The sequence below is a fragment of the Acinonyx jubatus genome, chromosome B3 (assembly GCF_027475565.1).
Source record: "Acinonyx jubatus isolate Ajub_Pintada_27869175 chromosome B3, VMU_Ajub_asm_v1.0, whole genome shotgun sequence".
Lineage (NCBI taxonomy): Eukaryota > Metazoa > Chordata > Mammalia > Carnivora > Felidae > Acinonyx > Acinonyx jubatus.
The window spans coordinates 35,030,005-35,054,990 of NC_069386.1; the positions used below are offsets into that span (position 1 = coordinate 35,030,005).

At 52.8% G+C, this 24,986-nt stretch overlaps 1 long non-coding RNA gene across 1 annotated transcript; it reads right to left on the minus strand.

Moving 5' to 3' along the window:
- Positions 1–20,616: 20,616 nt before the first annotated feature.
- LOC128316196 (uncharacterized) lies at positions 20,617–23,928 on the minus strand. Its single transcript, XR_008299788.1, has 2 exons — positions 23,792–23,928; positions 20,617–21,109 (listed from the first exon to the last, which is right to left on the minus strand). It is a non-coding gene; the product is annotated as an uncharacterized LOC128316196 (long non-coding RNA).
- Between the last annotated feature and the right edge of the window lie 1,058 nt (positions 23,929–24,986).

Here is a 24,986-nt window from a genome sequence, read left to right on the forward strand (position 1 = left end):
ACTCGCCTAACAGGTGTGTGTGTGTTTGGGTGGGGGGCGGGGGGCAGGCGTGTCACTGAGCTCCGGAAGGTGAAGTACTGGGCACACAGCTGTTCACTCCCATCCTGTGACATTTTACACCCCAGATCCCAACTGTTTTACTCGGCGAAAGGGGAGATAATGAATGCCTCCTGCTTAGCCTGCATTGAAAAGTAAGAAAACACAGGCTTGCATCTTCTACTTTAATAAATATGGTTGTTTAATAGTGGTTGGGTGGCTCAGTGGGTTCAGCATCCAACTTTTGGGTTTGGTTAAGGTCATGAGCTCACAGTTTTGCGAGTTCGAGCCCTGCATTGGCCTCTGCACTGATAGTGCAGAGCCTGCTTGGGATTCTCTCTCTCCCTCTTTCTCTGCCCCTCCTGCTCTCTCTCTCTCTCTCTCTCTCTCTCTCTCTCACACACACACATACGTGCACACGCGCTCTGTCAAAATAAATAAATAAACTTAAAAAATAAATAAGTTTGGTTATTTATAACAGATCCTTTATAGCTTTTTTCTTTTGGTGGTAATGGGGTATCCTTTCCTTATGATAAATTCCTAGGATAGAAGGGAAGAAGCATTCTTATGGCTCCGGGAATGCATAGCTAAGTTTCTCCCCAAAGGAGTTTATGCCGAGGCTAACCAGGTGGATAAAGATGTATGTTTTACCACAACTTCACCAGCACTGTGTATCATTATTTTCATATGGGTGGAAGGGGATGCCATTCCTTTTGCAAGGTTGACACATAATATTACATGTTATTCAAATTCAATGTTAAGAAATCCTTCTAAGAGCAAAGAGCATACAGTGGCACTTCACAGAGATGAAATATACTTTCTAAGCTTTGACTTGGTTAACCTGGCCATCTACAGGGGCCTTGGGCCTTTTCTTGGTTTTGGTGCTATCATGATTTATTCACTCCAACATGTTGAGAAATTAAAGTCGAAGTGCTACTTTTTACATTAATTCTGCCACGTCAATTGCTAGACTCGGTCAGTTTTCTCAATTTTATTGGCTCTGGTTGGCTCTCACTGGCTGGAGTCAGCATTTTTCACTCTTGCTTCTATCTTGTGCATCCAGAATCTGTCAAGCCAATTCTGGTTATTTCCCCCAAGTGTTTCACACGCTCATATCCCAACTGGGGCACACAGTGCAGGGTGCAAACCCACCGTCTGCTTTGACTGTGAGTCACGGGTCCATCCATCCTCCTCCCCCAGACTCTGACCCAATAGGGCCAAGGTCAGTTTTACTTGTCTTTGACTTGGGAGAGGAAAATAAATGTAGGAACGAGTGTCAAGAATCGTTTATATGTTGCCTATCCTGGAACCTCAGAGCCTTTCTGAAAAGGGGCCAGCTCATACAGAGACTAGAGGGAGTTAAAAAGAAGCTTTCTCCACATGCCTGGAAGGAAAGCTGGGGTTGCATTAAGCACAGTGGGAAGAGAACAGTGCCGTCCTTGGGTATTTGCAGGGACATATGGCCCAAATGTCTGCCTGCCCACGTGAGCTCCTGGATGATCCACCCCCAGTGGCCCACCCTGGTTGTACCTGCCCACCCCAGGGTTTCTGCCTCAGACACTCACAGTTTTGTTAATAACTTGACCTCATTTACTAATGTGTATAATTTTTTTTTTAATTTTTAAAAAGAAGAATCTAATGGGAAAAAAGATGCTAATTTCTCCTATTTATTCTTTCTGCAGAGAGATTTCTAGTTGCCTACCCAATGTCCGTTCTCCAATTTTTTATAACAGAATCCCTAGATTTGGGGGGGGGCAGGTAGCAATGGGCCCAACTCAAAAGCTACATATCCCAAACTACCTTATAGCTAGCTATCTGTGGCTAATGGAGCTAAAGGTAGAAGTCATTGGGTAGGGCCTCCAGAAAAGCCTTTTAAAGGGCGTTCCACTGGCACATGACTTTCTTTCCTTCTTTCCTTCCTTCTTCCCTTCCTTCCTCCCATCTGGAGCATGGGCATGATAATTGGAGCCCCAGCAGCTGTCTTGTGAATAAGAAGATGTGGTCACATTCTGGGGCTGGCAGAGCAGAGAGCTGGAAGGAGCCTGGGTGCCTGATGGACCACCCTAAGCATTGGATGGCTGTGGCCCATCTGGGTCTCTCAACTCAACCTCAGGAGTAGCCTGGGCAACCTTCATATTGATCTGAATCCAGACGCCATCTTTTTCTCTCCGAGATCCACCTGCATGACCCCAAACTCTTGCCTTTTCCTCCTATTGAACCAGCTCTCCTGATGGCCTCTTCCATTCCGAATTGACTCAGGCCCCTATCCCTGGTCTTCGTGGCAGCCCATCCTTCCTGCTTGGCATTTCCACCCAAGGCTGGGGGTGGTGCCACCCAGTGGCCCGCCCTGAGAGTCGGGACCACAACCACAAATCCGGTTGTCAAGTCTGCGAAGGCAGGACCCCGATCCTGGGGCACAAATCCGGGATCCCAACCTGGATCCTAACCTTAGCCTCCAAGCCAGGCTCCTTTCTGCAGCCAGTGCTGCTCTGCACAACGTAAATCTGGTCACGTACCTCCTCTACTTAGCAACTTTCAAAGACCTGCTGTGGCCTCTAGAAGTTCACTTTATTCTTGGGCCCCATCTCACAGGTAAGAGTGAAGCTCTGTCCACCCTGGCAGCTTTTCTCGTCAGCCATCCTCAGGAAGACTTCCTTGACCTCCGGACCGGGGAAACTTCTTGGTCCCAAGACCCCCCATTCCTGTTAAGGAATGGCAGGTAGAGGCTCTGCTCAGGCAGACAGCGTAGGCCAGGGCCTGGGTCCAAGAAATTCCAGCAATATCTGGGTGTCTCAGCCATGACCTGGGGCTCCTTGCACCTGCCCACAATAGCAGCCCAGCCTGAGCTCAGCGGACCCCTACTGGTGAGGAAGGAGGGCATGAGGTCAGCGGGTGGCAGGTCCCCCACTGCCTGCCGACAGCCAGGCCACCACAGCAGAGGAGTGGTTTCCTCCTCATCCCCGCTCCTGAAGAGAACCCAGGAAGTCAAAACCGTCCCCAGAAGCTGTCAGATGAGAATTTGGCGTGGCCTTGGGAAATAAATCCAAAATGACCATGCGACCTTGAGCCCCATGTGTGTGAAACAGATTCCCGAAGGAAGGGACGCTTCGAGGTAAGGGTTCTCCCACTGGAGCATGCACCGGGATCCCCGGAGGGCCCGTTAAAACAGACTGTGGCTCGGGTTCCACCTTCGGAGCATCTCCCGCCTAATAGATCTGGGCCTGAGAACCTGCATGCCTCACATGCTTCTGCGGGCTGCTGCCGCCGGTCGGGGGGTCACACTTGGAGCACCCCACTCTACTAGGACCTAGACAAGCCGTCCTGGAGCCTCTGCAACCCCTAAGAGGCAGAGGACGTGCCCCCGGCTGGCACTGCTGAGTCAGGAGGTCACGGTCAAATGCCCACAGGTCAGTATCACCTCCTCTACTGTAGAAAAGGGCTTCTCGGCAGCCCCTTGGGTGCTCGCCCCACACCCCCAAATCCTGGCGCACCCAGAACCCGGGCTCCACCCAGCTGTCTTAGCAATCCCCTCCTAAAAGAAGGAGAAAGATCTAAGGAAGGAGAGAGATCTAAAGTCCTTACTCTGCACTATGGGAAAAATATTAAGGAATTATCATGTAGCCTTAAACCCTATATATGCAAATGCACTCATTTGAATAACTGCCAATTTCTATGCCTCCTCAAATTAGGTATTCAAATTCTAGCCTGTGTACATGTATAGTTGTTCCTCTTCCTGGTTCAGGCTTAAATAGTCACGTGAAGGTTGAACCACTGGCTTCTCTTCTGGGCCCCTGTCTCTTCAGAACAGAAAGGAATAATTAGGGATTAGTTTTCTGGAGCGTAAATTGTCCCTTTGATGGTTGGGCTGGCCCTCTTTTTTGTCGTTTCTGTCACAGCCATCTGCCACCTCCCTCTCCCGTGCGTGGGGCTCTTGAAAAATACGGGATTTTTTTTTTTTTTATCCCTCCGGTTTCACCACACCCCAGGAGGTGGCCGGGGCGGCGAGGGGGGACCCACATTTCACAGGCGGGGAGACCGGGACCCGTGGCTTATGTGGGCCGCAAACGTGGACTCGGGCTTGGGGTTTTGGATTCAAACCCCGGGCCTCCCTGCTACGTCACGTTAGTCCTCTGCCAGGGCACACTGTCCTGTGTGGCCTCCCATCAAAATTGGTGACAGTTCCAAGCTCGTTTCAAGCTCTTGTATTCTTGTATTCCAAAAAGTCCTGGAAATATAAAATGGGGACATCCCATTTTATAGATGAGGAAGCCGGGGCCTAAAGGTACCTGGCGAGTGAGAATCAGAGCGGTAACGGAGACCAGGCCACGATGTGACGTGAGACCAGCCGGCAGCAGGACTGTTAGCATCTCTCGCAACGTGCGTTCCGTGACCTGGCCACTCACACCTCATTTCCCAATGACATGCCCCCAGTAGAGCCTCCCCTTTGGAACAAGACGCTGGCTTGAGAGAAGGCCTCTGTTAACTGGCTGGCCCAGTCTCCTCAGCTTCAAGGACACGGCAAGGCAGTCATGCCTACAGCTCCAGGCTGGGAGGGGCCGGCAGATGCGGGTTCTAGTCTCGGCCTGAAAAAGCCTTTTCCTTTTTTCCGGATGTTGGTGTTCTCATCCCTGGATTGTAAATACTGGCCAAGGCCTGGGCGTAGTTAACGATGTTATTTCCTTCCTTTCTCTGAGACCCGCAGGCCCATTCTAGCTCACACCTCCCCGTCCCAGCATCACTGTGGGTTAGCTTAATCACCTCTCCCATACAGAGACTCCTTCAGCAAAAGAGACACATCGTAGCTGCATTTTGACGGAGGCGGGAGAAAAGGTTTGGTGCGTTTGATGTTTGTTTGTTCCTGACACCCCGCCTACTTCCTGAGAGTACTTGAGGCAGTTTCTAATATGAAAACACACAGAGAACAACCCAAAAGAAAACCAAATAAGAGGTTTCCTGAGCCACGTAGCAAACTGGGAGGAAGAACGCTTCAGGAGCCTCGAATAATAAGATCTGATTTGACCCCCGAGCCTCCTGGCAGCCAAGGCAAAATGAAGTAGCCAGAGAAAGGTGATGGGGAACTTGGGGATTCTTAAGAAGGGAAACCTCGATCCTTTCCTGGAGGTGGGGCCGGGCTTGATGCCTCAGATACGGCCCACCGGGAGGGGGCTCACCGCCCCCCACTTTCCCCAGGTGATGTCCACTCTCCCCAGCTGACCTCAGCGAAAGCCCCAGAGATTACAGTGATGCCTGCTGTACCTCTCCAAGCCAGCTTCATTAATAAACATGGGCGCCGAGGAGGAATTCTCCAAAGAAAGTTAGGAAATCAGAGTCGTGTTTATCCTAAGGAGCCCGGCATGCAAATACAGCAGCTGTTTCCATCCATAAACAGGAGAGGAGAGGGATTTGGTGGCTGTTTGCAATGATCAAGTGTGGTCTAGACCGAAATAGTCAAGTGTGTTTGGGCTGGGAATTAGGTACAGATAAACATGAGGTAACTTGCTTTCTGCAGTGACTGTCTAGAAACACCGTGGGCAAACTTGTCCCTCATAAAGTGGATGATATTTACACGCGCTCAGGCAGGCGTCAGTTAAAGGGCTCCGTTGGCTAATCTTCTGTTAAGGTTTAGCAACGTCTGTCTCCTTTATCTGTTTGATACAGGTGACCATCTAATGGATGCTTGGATTGGTTGGCGGCGGGGGGGGGGGGCTCTCTGCCGTATCCACCTGCTAGGTCAGCCCCACAGAGACTGCGTGTTCCCAGAGGTCCTGCAAAAGCACTGCTCCCAGGGCATTTGCAGAGGCTTCTGCAGAGGTGGATAAGACAAGAAACCCACTGCCAAGGAAAGGGCTCAGAGGAGCGGGACAGTAACTTCCAGAACAATTTTTAAAAGGCTGAGCAGATCATACGAAGCCTTTCATTAAGGCTCTGAGTATGTGTGCAGCCTCATCTATCCCCGCAGGAGGCCCTCTGGGGGCGGGGGGTTGCTCACCGGTGTTGTGGCAAACTTCAGGGCTCCCCAAACATGTCAAAGCCATGCCCTTTGCCTGGACCCCCTCTTTTCTTCCTCTAGTGGCTCTCAACGGGAGACAGTTTCACTCCCCGGGGGACATTTGGTGATGCCTGGAGACGTTTTTGGCAGTCACAGCTTTGGGAGGGAGCTGTCGGCATGTGGCCAGAAGAGGTCAATGTCGCTGAATGCCTGCAGTGCACCGCGCGGACTCACGGCAAAGAAGGGTGCAGCCCAAAGGTCGATAGTGCCCGGGTTGCAGCGACCTGCCTTCCAAAACTCAGCAAGGGGTAGCGCTTTACTCAAGAAAGCCCCCTTGACTTCTCCTGGCTGTGCTAGGAGCCCCCCACCAGGTTCCCAGGCCAGCAGAGAGTTGGGCCAGGGGACTCTGACGAAGGACCCTAGGAATGACGAGGCATTGTTCCTTCCCAGTCCTGCCTCTTCTGTTTGAGTGAGTTCCTGGCTGGTTCCAATTCTGGGCCAAGAAGCCTCCAGCTGGTGCCTTCTAGCCTCAGTTCCCCTCCTGCCCCCCCCCCCCCCGGTAAAAGAAGGAGCACAGACCCGTACAGTGCTGACCTCACTCTGCTCCGAGCTCCCACCCCTCCAAGGTGACAGCTGCCTGCTCCGTAAACCGCCTCGGCATCAGCAGCTGAAGCACAGGAAGAGACCGAGGTTAACTCCACTGCAGAAAAAGAGCAGGGGACCGAGGACCTTGTTAGAAAATATCTACTACGCAGAAGAGAAAGTCACAGTTTACTTCCCACAGCAGAGCCTTCTCTTCGGGCTGTTGGTTTGCACCCTTCTCGCTGCTGCTTCTTGTCCCCTCAGTGCCCCCAGCATGGCTGATCTGCCCCCAGACGGAGCCTCCTGATCGAGAACAGGAGCAGGAGACTCTAAGGCAGGAGCCAGGGAGGGGCTGCCTGGGGCATCCACCTGGGAATCAGGCCATCCAGGGTCCAGGATGGCCGTTGCTTCCATGTGACCTTGGACAAGTCTCCTTACCTGCCTGGGCCTCGGTTTATCCATCTGTCCAGTGGGAATGTAATGCTCGGGCTATCTCATGGAATCATTAGAAAATCGGTGGAGGAGGGGAAGACCAAGCCAGAGGATGCTGCTAATATTTCTGGAACCCTATTATATGTCAGGCTGTTTACATACATCACTGCCCTATTATTCGTGCTGAGTCGACGAATGCCCAGGGTGAACCCGGATGTGAGCGCAAGTCGGCCCCACCAAGGGCCACATTCTCTCGTCCATGCGATACTGTCTCCATGACATGTGCTGCCTGTGGAACCAGGGAGGGCTAACCACCTATAAGCCTTTCCTAGGATGGTCATCCTACCATGTACTTTGTCCTTCACTAAGGGTAAAGTGTGTGGCACTGAGGAGACATCCCACAGGAGGAGAGGAAAGAAAAAAATGGTGCGAGTTGGAGGAGGTAGGATTCGAACCCGGCCCTGGGGAGCGGGGGGGCGGAGCAGAGAGGAGCAGGGGGACATTCCAGGCACGGAGAGAACAGGACCAAAGGCGTGGCGGCTGGAATGAGGGTGGTGGGCGCAGGGGGCAGTGAGAAGGGCATCTGAGCATCTGACTCACGCTCACATCACATGGGGAAACGATGGCGCGAAGGTGGGGGCCCTGGGTGCCTTGCGGGGATAAGCCACCTTTTCCATCCCCGTCCGTGAACTGTGGCTCACAGATCCCCCTCATCCACACTCTGGGGTCAGTGGCAGACTAGTGAAAAAAAAAAAAATGAAAAAGGAGAACCCTTGGAGATAATTAGCATTTTAATTGGGATCAATGCTTTAGGCGAAAAGGAGAATGCTTTACTGCAAAATTCCAGGCAGCAGCTGGCAAGTCCAGCAGGATCTGGGACGCTCTGCGCGGGGACACAGTCAGTCCTCCCTTTTCTCTCCCCTCGCCTTTCCATTCAATTAACCTCCGCGCTCCCTTCTCCACGGCGGGCCTTCCGGGAGGTGCTTCACGCACCGTATCTCATTTAATTCTCGGAGCAGCCCAGAGCTCGCTGCTTACTGCTTGCTGTGAGCCCTGCTCACCACCCCTCTCTCGGGCTGGCCGGGGTCTGTTCCACCCCGTTTGCCGGTGTGACAATGGGAGGCTCAGATGGCACAGCTCTTAGGGGCAGGGCTGACGCTGATGTCCAGATCCACTCGACTCCCTGTCCGGTGCTCCTTTGCTGATAGCTCTTGGCCTGATGCAAAGATCAAGGCAGGGCCCGTGTCCTTATGGCCAGAGCCCAGGTTAGGGTCTCAGTGGGCAAGAGGAAAGGGGAATGCCCGTTGGCCTTGGAAATATGGGAAGGGTTCTCAAAAGTCAATCTCCAGCTAAGTGAAGGTTCTCAATTTAAGCACCATATTTTAAAAAATAAGTTAAATAGGGGCGCCTGGGTGGCTCAGTCGGTTAAGCATCCCACTTTGGCCCAGGTCACGATCTCGTGATTCGTGGGTTCAAGCCCCGCGTCGGGCTCTGTGCTGACAGCTCTGAGCCTGGAGCCTGCTTTGGATTCTGTGTCTCCCTCTCTCTCTGCCCCTCACCAGCTCATGCTCTGTCTCTCTCTCTCTCTCTCTCTCTCTCTCTCTCTCTCAAAAATAAATAAACATTAGAAAACTTTTTTAAAAAGTTAAATAAATAACAAGTTAAAAATAAGTTCGTATCATTTCATATGGAAATCATGCTGTCCCTAAAAGGACACTGGGGACAGTTGGTGAAATCACTCATCATTTGCCCATCAGATGATGGGCAGGTGAGCTGTTCCTGCTTTTTATTCAGTTTGCAGCCAGTTGAGGGGCCCAGAGCCTCCAGTGGGAGTCCCTTCCCCAGTGCTGCCCATGTTGATTTCCTCGCTGCCCAGCAAACCCTCCCCTTGCCTGATGAGCCCCAGGGTCTCCCTCTGGGGGCCGCCTCGGAAGGGCTCTCAAGAGAGGGGTCGCTCACCCAGCTAAGAGCAGGCCCAGGCCACACGCTGAGCCAGGCCACACCCCTCCCGGTCCAGGGGGTCTGCTGCTGACGTCAGAGTGAGAAGGTAGAGGAAGGTCTAAGAACATCCCTGCCCATGGTCCCTACAGCCTGGAGACCAGGAAACACTCACTCTATTTCCCACACTGGGTCCCCTTCTGTGAGCTTCCTTCTGTGAGCCGACAAGGGCCCCATCGCTCTGAGCGTTCCAGAGTTCTTCGGTGGGTTGTAACCAATGCTCCTGAGCCAACGTTGCTGTGTTCTCCCTTGCTGCCCTCTGTCTTGGTGCCTTCTCTCCCTGCCATCAGCGTGCTGGCCTTTAGAAACCGTCCCCTCCTGATCCGAACGGGCCAAGGGATGGGGAAGCCCTCGACCAGCCCCTTAGAAGTGTGTGCAAAGTAGGAGTCCCCGGGATCTGAGCAGGGTGTGCAAGGCTGTCACCGGTCAGCTACACAGTCCAGCAACACATATTTTTGAGTTCCTACCGCGTGCCAAGTTCAGTGCCAGCCTCTGGAGGTGCGGCCAAGGCTGCGGGGGAGGCTCTGAGGCTTCTGTCAAGACTGAGCATTCTGGCCTGGGAAGCGCCCTGCTAAGAGGACTGAGGTTTAGAACCGTGGTCCCAGCAGGGTCCTTCGATCCAGAGGCAAACTGCAATTTACAGGAAATTTTAGATAGCCTTTTTATCTTTATAGCAGGAAGCTGGGTTGTGACCGAGGGTCCCTCACCTGTGGACACTCAACTGGTTGGGCACATAAGCCCTGTGTAGAAGAAGAGACACCATGGGACAGCAGGTCAGGAGCCCTGGGAGCCAGCCTGGTCTCACATTCACATTTATGTGAATTTATTCTCCATTTAGTGGGCGTTTTTTTTTAATTTTTTTTTAATGTTTATTTATTTTTGACACAGAGAGAGACAGAGCATGAACGGGGAGGGTCAGAGAGAGGGAGACACAGAATCTGAAACAGGCTCCAGGCTCCGAGCTGTCAGCACAGAGCCCGACACGGGGCTCGAACTCAGGGACTGTGAGATCGTGACCCGAGCTGAAGTCGGACACTCAACCGACTGAGCCACCCAGGCGCCCCAGCCTAGTTTTCATTTTTGAGTGTGCAAGGACATCACACGCCAGCCTGTCTTCACGTAACTCACAGTTTACACTCATCGTTAGATGGTGGCCTAGCCTGTACACGCGCACACACGCGCGCACACACACACACTCGAACACCTGCTTCCAGTCTGAGTCCCGTGACAAGCCTGAATGGCGAAGAGACGCCTGGGTCCTGCCTTCAAGGCACTGGGAAGAAAATGAGAACCTCTAAGAGCCTGTTGCAGGGCACCCTCGGTGCAGCTTTGAAATCCGAGGCTGGGCTCCCGGCCCTTCCCTGCCCTTTCCCGCCTGCGGTTTTCCTCTCGGCCTCCCCTGGGGAAGCAGGCCCTGCCAACGAGGCCGGGTTTGATCAAAGCCTCCCCAAACCCAAGCCGAAGCCGCAACTCTCCGCATTATTAAAGCGTTTAATAACTGTCCACGGCTCCTCCCTCCCAAAGACCCTGAAAGCCCTCCGGCGCCTCCTTCCTTCACCCTCGGCCTTTTAATGGCAGGAGGAGCGGGAGGGGGGCGTGGGGGGAGGGGTGCTGCGACGGGCGGATGGATCTGATTTCCCTCGCCAAGTTCAAAATCATAATCGCAATGTTCCTAATTTCCATGTTCGGGAAAGCTCCTTACAGTATAACAAATGCCCCCATTACCATGCTTGCCGCCCCTTAATGTCGTTTTAAACACACTGCTCCATTTCAGTCCCCCTCCCCCCTCCCCCCGCCACGTGCAAATAAACCCCGGTTACGGCTTCCTGTGTGCAGAACAGGTCTCCGGCCGGCCTGGATCCAGAGATTTCAATCTTATCTGGCAGGAAGGGTAATTTGAAATTTAATCACCTTTTCCCCAAGCCAGAATGCCTTATTATTACTTTTTCAGAGAAAAGAACAGGCCCAGAAATCAAGCTCCAAAATTCGGTGTGGAGGGAGAGCGGGAGGCGGAGGGTGCACCAGGCTGTGGGTCCCTGCGACCTCATTAGGGATCTTCTTCTGTTCTCGGGACAATCCCTGTGACCGTTTTCAGCCGGAGCAGAGCCAGTGGGCAGGCCCTGGCAAGATCCCTCCGGCCGAGAACTCTCCCCTAGACCAGTTTTTCCTGGGCTGAGAATCCTACAGAGAAGATTTTTTTTTTCCCCCTCCCTTGTTGAAAGGGAGTCGTCCCAGAGAGGTGGTACAATGTGCACTGGTGAGTCAACAGGCTGTCGGGGAAGCCACCCGGTACCCCGGCCCCCCAGCTGGTCAATGGAGATGTTTCGGCCGCCCGGCGGCCTGGAGACAGATAAAAGAAATGCTGAACGTTCTTGAGCAAACCGGATTCTGTCCGCGGACTGTGGAGGAGAAAGAAGCTACACGGAGCCAGAAGCTAGTCCAAGGGACTCTCTTTCCGTCATCAGCCTGCACACTTCTGAGCGGGGACTCTGGCTGTCACCGTGCCTGGCCCAGTCGGGGAGGTTCCTTCCTGTAAGGAACATACTCAACACTCTCCCGTATACAATAAGGAACATGGAACATGTTGACCGCTCACCCATGAAGGAAATTTGGTAGAGGTGGCCACAGCCTTACAATCCCAATGACCTAACAGCAGCGATCTCCAAAGCTGAAAGAAACGCCTCCGAATGCTCAATAACAGCCAAATTCAATCGACGGTGCTAAAGGGAAGATAGAACCGGCCTGCTGTTTTGCCTCCAGAAAATGCTAGCACGAAGCCGTTGACGTGGGAGAAAAGGATCAAAGAGAATATAGTCCAGAATAGAGGGGAAAGCTATCTTATGGGCATGTCAGGCAGCTAACTTCTAAATATTGTTGTTGGTTCCTGGATTTTGTCGTGTGTGTGGTATTTGTCAGCCTTTTAAGATGGGATTTTTTGTGATTTCTCATCCTAAATAACAGTCAGGGCGCTGGGTGGCTCAGTCGGTTAAGCGTCCGACGTCAGCTCAGGTTATGATCTCGCGGTTTGTGGGTTCCAGCCCCGCGTGGGGCTCTGTGCCGACAGCTCAGAGCCTGGAGCCTGCTTCGGAGTCGGCGTCTCCCTCTCTCCGTTCCTCCCCTGCTCACTCTCTCTCTCTCTCTCAAAAAGAAATAAATATTAAAAAAATTTTTTTTCAATAACACGCACTCTCATACTGAATTTTGGACTCGACGTTCTTTTTCTTTAACGAACACCTAACCAGACCTGGGTCCAGTCTGGCAGGTTGGATGTGGGGACACCAGAAAGATGGTCAGGGATGACTCCAAGGTTATGTCTTCCCAATGTTTGGGTAGTAAATTTCCCCCCTATTTTATGCAATAATGGGAACAATTAGGTTTTAAGAATGACCTTATGTGGCAAAGGAAACAGCTGGCCCCTTCTGTTGACTTGCTATTATGTTTATATTTCGAACGCCACTGGTCTGTGAAATCTCAAGTCCGAGCTGGGCAAAGCTGTTGAGGGGGACTGCCAGGGAGCGAGTCCTGGAGTCGTGCCCTTGGACAGAAGGGGCTGGGGAAGACTTGGCTGTAAGGAAAGGTGCAGACTTAGCCGTGTCAGGGGCCAAGAGCACAGCACCAGGAGAGACTAAGGACTGTTTCCCAGGACTGGCCCCGCCTACCTCTGTGGGCCCGTCCTCACGGCCCCTGACCCCTGCCTAGTATCTCCGACAGCCCTGACCCCATTGTCACACCTGCTCCCCTCTACACTCCCAGCTCTTTGCGGTGCAAACCCTCCGGGGGTTCTGTGTCTCCACGCCTGCCCAAATGCTCTCCTGGGCTTCTCGGCATCCTCGCACACACAGGAGGTGGTCTGCCGCTCACACTGGGGCTCCCGATCACCCCAGGTCTCTTCCTTACTGAGGCTGACTCATGGCAGCACGTGGGTGCGCACTGGCCGATGGGACCAAGTGGCAAAGGCGTCTGAAACCCTCCCCAACAACAAGCAGCTGCTCAGAACCCCTTCCCCTCTACCCTGCAAGAGGTCCAGCCAAGACCACCTTGGAAGACAAAACGATCCTGTTTAAAATCACCCTTAGTTGTGCTTAATTCTGGGGTTTTTTTTTTAATGTTTTATTTATTTTTGAGACAGAGAGAGACAGAGCGTGAGCAGGGGAGGGGCAGAGAGAGAGGGAGACACAGAATCCGAAGCAGGCTCCGGGCTCTGAGCCGTCAGCACAGAGCCCGACGCAGGGCTCGAACTCACGAACCGGGAGATCGTGACCTGAGCCGAAGTCGGACGCTTAACCGACTGAGCCACCCAGGCGCCCCAGTTGTGCTTAGTTCTTTCTGTCCCTTGGGTAGGGGGACAGCCGCCCGAAGATGTTTGTTGACCTTCACTGGTACCACCCCCCAGGTCAACCTGGAAAATGGCACCGTCAGTGTGGCAGCGAGGGGTCCGCGGTGGGGCTGGCTGCAATGCCTTTGTTTCACTGCAGTAAATCCTGCACTCTTGGACCACCCGCCTTCTCCCGTGCAGGAAGAAGCCAACCAGAATGAAACAGTATGGCCACCCCTCCCCCGGTGCTTACTTATGCGTCAGGCTTAACCCTCCAACCCTCCAGCTGGTGATCCCCGGTTTCCAGAGGGGAAACTGAGGACAGCTCCCATTTCCTGGCCGTCGACCTCAGGCCGTGCTCCACACGGTGGTCTGAGGCCAGAATCACCGACAAGTGAGAAATGCCCAGCTTCTTTACCTCCGTCATCCCAAATCTGCGCCTGAGGTACCCTCGTTCCAGGGTGACGGGGAATTCTGTGGCAGTTACTCTTATGATCTGACCCCCCCACTCTCTCTGAGCCGCCCCCCCCCAGGAACTTCAGGTTGCTGGAGTTTTCATGGAGCCCAGAACTGAAGCAGGGCCCCCAGAGGCCAGGCGGTGGTCGGCACCCCCTCGTCCTGCATGGGGTAAGCTCCTGCAGCCCCCAGCTCCCAAACACTGTCCACTCTTCGGCTGCGTGAAGGGTGAAGGTCTTTGCCAGGCAAGTAACCCTGAGCTGGGGGCCCGGCCTCCTTGTGGCTGCCCAGGGCCACCCACCCTTCTGGCGTCTTGCCTGGGCGAGAATGCTCCCCGCCTGGGGGCCTGCCCACTGCAATCCCATCCCTGCATCGCGCAACGCCATTCTTTTTCCTCTTGTTGACCTCAAAAGTGTTCCCTTTTCTTTGTCCCTGATGTAGCACCTACAAAAGTTTAGACCAACAAACCACGAGACAACAGACCAAGGCCAACGTGGTGATAAGTAATGTTACACACGCAGCATCTCATTCTTAACCCTCACAGAAGCTCTCCGTGGGCGGGTATTCTTAGCCGCATCTCACAGATGAGGAAACTGAGGCTTAGGACTGTCAACTGGCTTACCCCAGCGTCCCACAGCCTGTTCAGTGCAGAGCGGGGAGTGGAACCCGGGTCTGTCTTCATCATGCCTCAAGAGCTATGTTTAAAAGAGTCTATCTTTTAAAACATATTGAGCCTAACCCTGAAAACGAATCCCCAGGGGCAGGCCTCCCTCTTCCCCGTTCAGGCCAGGCCTTCCACCAGTGCTGCCTCCTGGAGTCTGTATGGGGCCTGCCTGAAGCATTTCGTGTCTCATCCAGCTGCATAACCCCGCTCCTGCCTCTGAGAAAGAGGGCCAGTAAAGGCTTCCAGTCTCCCCTGGAAACCAGCGGAGGATGCCAGCCCCCTACCCCCACGTGAGCCCCCCACCCCCACTTGCAAAAGCGGGGGGGGGTTGCCCCCAAGGGAGCCACAAGGGGGTGAGAACAGGGGACACCGGGACCCGGAACTAAGCTGGGGAGTCAGGAAGCAGTGACCGGGCCTCCCTTCTATATCCTCTCTGCAGGTGCAAATCAGGGTTCCTGTGAGTCCGGTAGCTCGGAGGGGCTGGGCAACCCTGCCCCCTAATTAAATGGAAGAGCCCAGGGAGCAGGATAATGAGCTGTGTCCCCCTGGCCATGGAGGTGGATGCCTTCCTTCACTGTGCTGCAGCTAGACAGAGTGAAGACAGAGACTGTATCAGCTTCATAAAGCAAGAAGTGATGTCACAGCGGGTGCGGGTAGCCAGGGCCTTCCCTGAACTGAACGTGAGGCCTGGGGACCTGAGCATCTCTCCGAGTGGACAATGGGGATCACTGCCCAGAGCCAAGAAGGACTTGTCACCTCTCAGGGACCCCCTGGAAAGGCTGGGAGAGGCTGCGGGAGGCGACAGGGGAGGGGAAGCAAGAAGAGAGGAGAGTGTCCCCAGGATGGAAAAGGGACCGTGGAAACAGCTGGAAACAGATCTGCCACAAGGGGAGCTCAGCAGGTGACTGAGAAGGCCTCCCAGTCAGCAGGAAGGAGGGACCAACATGTCAAGGGCGTGGGTGACTGAGCGTGTTCATGGAAATACAGCTCTGTTCTGAGCTGTCATCACACACACGGGGAAGTCCCCCCAGAACACAGAAAACCCCAGAGAAGAGCTACCTGAGGGAGGGAAAGGTTCCTCACCAAAATCATACACCACGAGGGACAAGGCGAACAGATTTAGCTTAGTCACAAATATTTCACTACTTTATTTGCACTGATTAAAAAAAATAAACACCACATCTTGGGGAGCCTGGGTGGCTCAGACGGTTAAGCGTCCGACTTCAGCTCAGGTCATCATCTCACAGTTCGTGAGTTCGAGCCCCGTGTCGGGCTCTGTGCTGACAGCTCAGAACCTGGAGCCTGCTTCGGATTCTGTGTCTCCTTCTCTCTCTGCCCCTCCCCTGCTCATGCTGTCTCTCTGTCTCTCTCAAATAAATAATTAAACTTTAAAAAGAAAAAAGGAAAAATTTGTTGACCTCTGACTTAGATTCTATAATTAATATTTACGGCACGTGCTTTATCGCATACCCAGCCAGCTATGAAAAGAGATATTTGCGACTCAGATACTAGCAAAAGATGAATAGCCAAAAGACCTTGAGAAGGAGCGAGTCCGGACTTCCTTGGAGGCAACCCAGAAGGGATGGGAAAAATGCCGGAAGAGAAGAGTAGATGGTTGGTGTGGGCCGTGAGCTTTTGGAATTTTCCGACAGTAAGACTGTTATTGCTGCTGTTTTTTTCCTGGTAATGGACCAGTCCGGTCCGGATGGTGCAAAGAGTTCCCACAGTGCTTAATTACCTTTGGGGAAGGATCATTTGATTAATGTGGACTTTATGCCCCAAGGAGGCAAGGTCCACACAGCAGTGTGTAAGTTTGATGCCTTGCACAGTGTTGGGTCATCCATGACCCCCGTCAGTATTTGTTAAATCAATGAAGCCCTGAATCTCTGAGACAGGAGATGAGTCATCGACCCCTGCTTCACCGAGGTATTGCCTCACTTGCCCGTGATGGGAATGTCCGGCCTACCCTGTCACCTGGAACGAGGGACTCTGGGAAGGTGCCAGTTTAATCAGCCACTACTCCTGGTGGGAGCTGCAGGGATGATCTGGAATGTTCCTTGCATCGAAGGTGCTATCGTACAGGTAGGAGGGACACGCCTCTCTTCTCAGCCACCATCAGGCAAGGAGGAAGGGGATGTGCACCCTCCAGCAGGAAGCAGGAAGACCATTTTGTACAGGTGCTAAGCTGTAGCAATTTGGCTTTCTAGGTTGTTCCTGAAAACCAGCTTCAAAATAGATCCATAAAAGGCAATGTGATTGCAAACAGGTGTCTCAAAAATGCATAATATGGCCTACTGTTTCTGAGTAACATTTTTAAAAAAGAGTAGAAGAGCAGTCGGTTTGGGGTAGTGAAAAAGATCAGAAAAATGGTGTAATTGGGTAATTCACGAGCGGCTGGCAAACCATCCAGGCTCCAGATGCCGATTCCTTCGCCGTCTCTGAAACGCTGTGTGCTGTTCTTTGCAAAGATGCCTTCTCCAGGCACCGAAAATTAATTGGGCATTTCCTTGGAGGGGCTGTTATGATTGTATTTATTTTGGTTGTTTTTCTTTCTTTCTCATTTTGGCAAATTGGGAAGGCTGGAGTGTGTCTGCCCTCTCATCCAACGTTCGTTGCTATGGGAAAGAAGCATACATTGGGCATCTATTAGGTGCTCCACTCTGTGCCAACAATTTTATTCCCTCATTCCTTCGGTCATTCATTTGTTCAGGACCCTCATGGTCATGGTCACGTTCCTGTGTTTCAGGGGTTGCTGAACTGGAGGGACTTCTGAAAGACCAAGCATAATAATTCCGCTCCTCCTATCCGTGATGGGTTTAATAATGATCATGTGACCCAATTTGAGCTGATGAGCCTTGAGGACACGTCTCTTGAGCTGCTGGAAAAGGTTTCTTAAAAATGGACATAAGGGTTTTTCCTTAAGGGTGGTGAAAATGTTTTGGTTGAGTGTTCAACTCTCGACTTGGACTCAAGTCGTGATCTCAAGATGGCAGGACTGAGCCCCACGTCAGGCTCTGCCCTGGGATTCTCTCTCCCCCTCTCTCTCTGCCCCTTCCCCACTCATGCTCCCTCTCTCTGTCTCTCTCAAAATCAAATTTTAAAAAAATAAATAAATAAATAAATAAAACGATCGATTTCATGTTGTGTGACTTTCATCTCAAGGGAGAAAAAATGGACAGCCAGAAGTGTCCCTCGCCTTGCTGGCCTTCTCTTCGTGCCATGTGAGGATGCCAGCCTGGAACTTCAGCAGCCAGCTCGTGCCCAGGAGGGCACCAGCCTGGAGGCAAACATCTGTACGCTGAGGGTGGCGAAGCAGAAAGATGGAAAAAGTTGCCCTTGGGTGCACAGAGAAGCTGCGAATTAGGAGACCCGGGGATAGTCCTGTCTTTGGGTATACTCTACGTAAGATATTAGATCTCCGGTTTGTTGAAGCTGTCTGCAGTCACATGTTGTCAGATGTTGTGGCGCTGGTAGCAGAAAGCACTCTGACTGTGTGTGGTCTGTTTCCTCCGGTCCCAGAGGGCAGGCACCTTGCCTCTGCTCAGCCATTTCTTCCCATGCCTTATAGTCAAGCCCATCACAGAGTAGACGCTCGGTGTTTGTGGAATAAATGGGCATTTTACCTGAATTATTTCATTGAATTTTTAGAACAGCCCTGGGAGACAGATGGGACCGCCTGATTTTATTTTGTTTTTAATTTTTTTTAATGTTTATTTATTTTTGAGACAGAGAGACACAGAGCATGAAGGGGGGAGGGGCAGAGAGAGGGAGACACAGAATCGGAAGCAGGCTCCAGGCTCTGAGCCATCAGCCCAGAGCCTGACGCGGGGCTCGAACTCACGGACCGCGAGATCGTGACCTGAGCTGAAGTCGGACGCTCAACCGACTGAGCCACCCAGGCGCCCCAACGGACCGCCTGATTTTAAAGCAGAGGAAGCTGGGTCTCAGAGATTAAATAACTTGTCCGAAGCCAGAGGACTCAGTTCAAGTCTGTCTGACGACAGTGCTTCTCGTTCCGGTCCGCGCTGCGGCCTTTAAGTGCAAGACCGTGGACGAGGGCAGGGCTGCAGGCTGTCCGTGAGACTTCTGTGGCTGGATTTAGCTTTGCAAGGGTGCAGGCTCAAACGGCCGCTGAGACGGTCACGCGGCTTCCATGGTCGCCGTTTCATGGTGCCTACGATGTACTTGGAAATAGACCTTCTTGTGGGGTTCTGGCTTCAGCCCTGTAACGAGGGTGGGAGGTGCAACCTCACGTTTTAGGGATAAGGAGGCTATCCCGAGAGCAGGAAAGTAAGATTAACTTTCCTCCCCGCTTACTGTGAGACTCCAGAGGGTTAATGGGATGAACGTCACCCGTGAGCTGTAAGACACTGGACCCGGTAGGTGATTATTGCTGGAGCCCCGAGAAAGGGATTTTCAAAACGACAGGCTCATAATTATAATAATAGCCAGCAATTATTAAGCCCCTGCTACAGGCCGGGCACTGCATTAAGCCCTTTACATGAATTTTCTCATTTAACTCTTACCGTGTAAGAAATGCTATTATCTCAGATCTACACATGAGGCAACAGAAGCCCAGAAAGGTTGAGTGATTCTCCCAAAGTCACACAGCTATTCTCGGAGGAGCCGGGACTGAGTCCGGTCTGACTTGGTCGCTGTAAGAAACTGCCCACCTGTTCCTGAGTCTCTGACACGCAGCTGCGGTCTCTGATATCATCAACCAAACAGGAAATTGTACTTGTCGGTCGCCTTTGAGGATGACCGAAAAACGGCCCCGAGTAAGATGTGTCTCTGCTGAATGGTGTAGACTCATCCCTGCCTGCCATTCTTCCATTGCAGCTTTGCATCTTGTTGTTGAAGGTCAGAATTGTCCCATTCGAAAGGACAAATAGCCCCCTGGCGAGGGTGCCCTTGTTAACTCTGTATGAGTATAATCATCTTAGTCAATCGCTAGTAAAGGTGTTGCAGGAAAGCACGAAAGAGGGAAACATCCCTCCTCCCCGGTGCACCGGGCCCAAGTGCAGTTCACCCCAGCTTCTGCCCGGGGTGGGAGAGGGCAGTGTATTCGCTTACACAACCTAGGAAAACGGCTTGTGCATAGATTCAGGGATCACATACATGGAGTGGATTTCTCTTCCTACGAAAAGCTCAGGAGGTTTTTAAGCCCCTCCTGCCGCCAAAATGCAAAGCGTAAAAGATGGCGATTGCGTCCCAGGCGCCTAGAGGAGACACTCTTGCCAGATCGGAGGACAGCCACACCCCCCGCTTTTGCAGCAGGTTGGGACAGTAGCAAATAGGAGCTCGACTAGGCAAAGCTTTGGAGGAGCCGCTCAGGAAGACCCCGCCCTCGCCTTGGGGGTATTGCGCACTTCTAGAATAAACACCCTCCAGCCCTCTTGGCGGGTGAATGAGCTCCCAGTCCGGCTCGGACAGTCAGAACTGGGGCCGGGCGGGTATGGAGAAGCGGGGGTGATCTCTGCGCCAGACAGCAGAAGGCAATCCAGGGCAGCGGTGAGGGTCTTACCCCACATGGCTCCTCACTCGTGCAACCTGCGAGGTGAGATCACTGTTATAAACAAGATTCCCACGACAGCCACAGTGGTGTAGGCGGATCATGTTATCCTGGGTACATATTTATGCTTAAATGTTTGGTTTGAAACTCGACACAGTTGATCCCTATGGTCTGCATTCAGTACTTAGCCAGTGCCCCTTGCTTTTTATACAACCTTGAGCTTCAAGAGTCATTCGTGGTGTTGTTAAGGAGGGGGAGTCCAGCCCGGAGCCCCCTCCGGCAATTACGGTTAACGATCTGGTGCCTTTACCCATGTGAAATGTTGGTGGACGGGGGCAATTGCTACAAACCACTTGGACGGCAATTGAACCCCGTGAATCTAAGCCTCTCATACTTCCTAAGGTGGTCATTCTTCTTCTGAAACTGTATACCAGTCACCCAATAGACGGCAAGCACGCCATCTATAACAGCGGCAATCTGAAAACACGCGCAACGTCCGACAATGGGGGGTGCTCGGGGGAAGTGGTGCGTCCATTTCAGGGACCATCAGGGAGCTGCCGGGAATTATGTTGATGAAGAGTGTGCTGAACGGACGTGCTTGCAGCGTAGAGTGAAGAAACAGCACTCAAAACTGAATGCACGCTGATTATAATCTATAAAAAAAAAAATTAACAATCCCGTATACTAGAGGGAAGTCAGAGCCTGAGTCATGTCTGCGTGGGGATCCAGATATTTCTAAGCGTGCTTGGTCATCGTGTGGGGTGGGCTTCCCGGGGCACGTGTGTATGTGCTGGCTTGCATGAAGGCTTGAGGGAGGCACCCAGAGGGGCGGGCCCCGGGGACTGGGGAGCCAGCACTGCCTGCCCTAGGTGTATGGTTCCCAGACACCCTCCCATGGGCCAAGTCCGTGGGACAGAGGGCAGCAGGGGGATAGCAGGTACTGTTTTGACAAGGTGCGCAGGTGACCCACTGTCGTGTAGAATGTCTTCAGGGCAGAAATCCACGGGGCAGCCTCCTTGCTGGTTGGCTGCAGCACCCCTTCGGCACCTTGCAGTGGCAGAGGCGGCGGTGGCCAGGCCCTGTCACCCCGTGGAGGTGTCAGATGTGGGCATCACCAAGGGCAGCCTGAGAACACAAGAGCAGCACTCTAGTATTAGGTGTGAGCACATACTGGGCACACCCATGTGACTGCAGGGAGTGTGGTGTGTGTGTGTGTGTGAGAGAGAGAGAGAGAGAGAGGGAATTGACAGGCAGGACAGAGGCCAGAGGAACAACAAGGCTACTGGGGCTGGGCTGGCCTGCTGAAATCTAAGCGACCCCTACCTACGCATCTGGAAGAAAACCTATCAAAACACTAACAGTAGCACAGGGGAACAAAAGGAGCCCAGAGTAGACAGATGACCTTCACGGCATCCCTTAGAGATAATGCGTAGGGTCTGGTCATGTGCTACAAAGCCCTTGAACTAACCGTCTCCCCCACCAACATGAAGGATGACTGGTGACAGCCTCAGGCACCCCTCAGATACTGAGCTCCTAGCCCAAACCAGATGCTGTCCTAGGAATGAAAAGGGGTATCGGCCCAACCCTGACCTTCCAGTCCAGCAGCAAACCCCTGCTTGTCTCTCCAGGCTCAGCCCTGCCCGCCCCCCTGCTCTGTGCTCCCCTCCCTTTCTTCTAGCTCCCTGCCACCTCAGGGACTTTGCATGTGCTATTCCTTTGGATGAGAACACTAGTCCCTGTCTTCCTTCTGGCTGACTCTTATTCTCAGTCCAGGGCTCAGCTTACATATTCCCTCCTCGTGGGCTCACATCAGCACCAACCCCTCAGTCTCCTTGTCCTACATGCTCATTGCTCCCTGATTTTTCCCTTCGTGGCACTTTTCAGCTTATAATCTTAAGTGTATGTCATTTTATGGGATTGATGTCCAGCTCCCCTGTTGGACTGTGAGCTCTGTGAGGGGTGGGGCTGTGAATATGGGCTCAGCACAGTACTTACTCAGAAGGCATTGAGCAAATATTTGTTGGATGGATGGATAGATGGGTGGATGGATGGATGTGTGGATGGATGGATGGATGAATGGATGGACGGATGGGTAGATGGATGTGTGGATGGATGGATGGATGGATGAACGGATGGATGGATAGATGGATGTGTGGATGGATGGGTGGGTGGATGAATAGATGGATGGATGGATGGATGAATGGATAGATGGATGGATGGATGGGTAGATGGATGTGTGGATGGATGGATGGATGGATGGATGGATGGATGGATGTGTGAATGGATGGATGGGTGGATGGATGGATGGATGGACAGATGGATAGATGGATGTGATGGAGATGGATGGATGATGGATGGGATGGATGGATGGATGTGGATGGATGGATGGTGGATGGATGGATGGATGGAATGATGGATAGATGGATGGTGTGGATGGATGGATGGATGGAGATGGATGAGGATGGATGTGGTGGATGGATGGATGGTGATGGTGGATGGATGGATGGATGGGTGGAGGATGGATGGAATGGGATGGATGTGTGGATGGATGGATGGATGGATGGATGGATGGAGTGGATGGATGGATGGATGGATGGATGGAGTGGAGATGGATGGATGGACAGATGGATGGATAGATGGATGGGTGGATGGATGGATGGATGGATGGGTGGGTGGATGGATGGATGGATGGATGGATGAATGTGTGAATGGATGGATGGATGGATGGATGGATGGACAGATGGATAGATGGATGGATGGATGGATGGATGGATGGATGGATGTGTGGATGGATGGATGGATGGATGTGTGAATGGATGGGTGAATGGATGGGTGGATGGATGGATGTGTGAATGGATGGATGGATGGATGGATAGATGGGTAGGTGGATGGATGGATGGGTGGTTGGATGGATGGATGGATGGATGGGTGGACGGATGGACAGATGGATGGATAGATGGATGTGTGGATGGATGGATGGATGGGTAGGTGGATGCATAGATGTGTGGGTGGATGGATAGATGTGTGGATGTGTGGATGGATGTGTGGATGGGCAGATAAATGAGATGGAAAAGAACATGTTATGCCAGAGATAGTGAGAAGATTAGTGTGACAGGGAGGAAGAGTATATGAAATGACCCTGGGGGGTAAATAGAAGCAAGATTGGATGGTGGCTGGTCACACAGAGAACAATTCAGAGCCACCAAAGAGAAGAGGTTAAGGGGACTCATTTAGGATTGGGGCAGAAAGGAGGTGATAGCTAGGAAACAGCAGAAAGTAAACATGGGCCACAAGTTTCTGGGTATCTGTCTGTCCATCCTCTTTCCCTTCAAGTCAGCTGGCCTACTTACTCCCCTGCCAGGCGGCCTGTGACGAATGCTGGAGCACTTCAGGTCCCCAGGGCTGGGGACCTCCCTGCCCCCAACCTGCGCCTGTACCAACACCCCTGGGAACCTGGCACAGGGCTCCCTCCCAACTCTGCCCACAGGGTCCTGACCTAGACTCACTGTCAAGGTCTTGGGTGGACACCCTGGTCAAGTCCCTGCCTCTGGAAGCCAGCCTCCTTGGAGGCCAGGAGCTAGTGGAAATTGCAGAAGAGAAACCTCTCTGCCCTTCACCCTTGTGCCAGGACAAGAGCAAGGTGCCGGGAGGCCTGGCTTTCTCTCACTGAGACCCTGGGAAGAGGTGAGGGACCGCCAGTGGGAGAGCCAACACATGCTACAGCTGGCGGGCCGCTGTGGGAGTTTGCTAGAGCTACAACCAAGGTACAGACCGGGTGGCTTAAAGAGCAGAAATTCATTTCCTCACAGCTCTGGAGACCAGCCAGCTGAGATCCAAATGCGGGCAGGCTGGTTTCTTCTGAGGCCTCTCTCCTTGCCCGGAGATGGCCGTCTTCCTCCTGTGTCTTCCTGTGGCCTCCCCTCTGTGTGTGTCCGTGTCCTAATCACCTCTTCTTTTTTAAAAAAAGTTTTTGTTTTTTCATTTTTGAAGGAGAGAGAGAGAGAGAGACAGAGCAAGAGTGGGGGAGGGGCGGAGAGAGAGGAAGACAGAGAACCTGAAGCAGGCTCCAGGCTCTGAGCTGTCAGCACAGAGCCCGACGCGGGGCTCGAACTCACAAACCTCGAGATCGGACCTGAGCCCAAATCAAGAGTCGGCCGCTCAACCGACTGAGCCACCCAGGCGCCCCCTAGCTTAGTTACCTCTTTAAAGACCCCATCTTCAAATATGGTCACATTCTGAGGTCTGGGGGGTTAGGACTGGAACATGGAAATCTGGAGGGGGGGGATCCAAGTCGGCCCGTCCCCAGAACCCGGGATCACCACGCGCAGTCCCCCAGGCTCCCGCCGTGCAGACTAGAACGCAGCGCTTGCATTGCAGGGGAGGCGGAGAAGGGAAACCCAGAGGAGCCGGGGCTGCCTCTCGTGGGAACACAGTCGGAGGACATCCCTAACCCCTCGGCCCTCCCCACCACAGCCCTTGCGGGGACCTGCTCCTCCCAGAGCGGGCGCTCAGGCAGCCACGAGGCTAATTGCTTGGCAGGGATGCCACAGGGGGAGCGAAGCGGCCTTGAGCAGGCTTTGAGCTCCTCCGAGATAGGGCGTCTCCAACCCAGAGCTTATCAGCACGCTGCTGCTGGGTCAGGATCCAGTAATTAGAATGACATTCCCAGAGCAATTTGGTGGAGCGTTTGCCCTTCCATTCACGCCAGAGCCAGACGGGGCCTCGGGTTTGCAGCTTCTGAAAAACAAGAAATTCCAGTAAGGGATTAATGACTTAATTATAAATGCGGCTTGGAAATGCAAAGGTTATTAAGAAGGGGAAAAGATACATGCTAATAAGAGACACGCTATTAACAACAGAATAAAGATTCATTGTTGGCGCCGCAGTAAAGTTTTCCAAGTTCAGTAATAAAAACCACCTGGTCTGCGGAGGGCCGGCTGCCATGGTGACAGGCCCCAAGGCGCGGGAGCTGTCTAATGAGGCGAGTCCTCCCCGCCTCTGA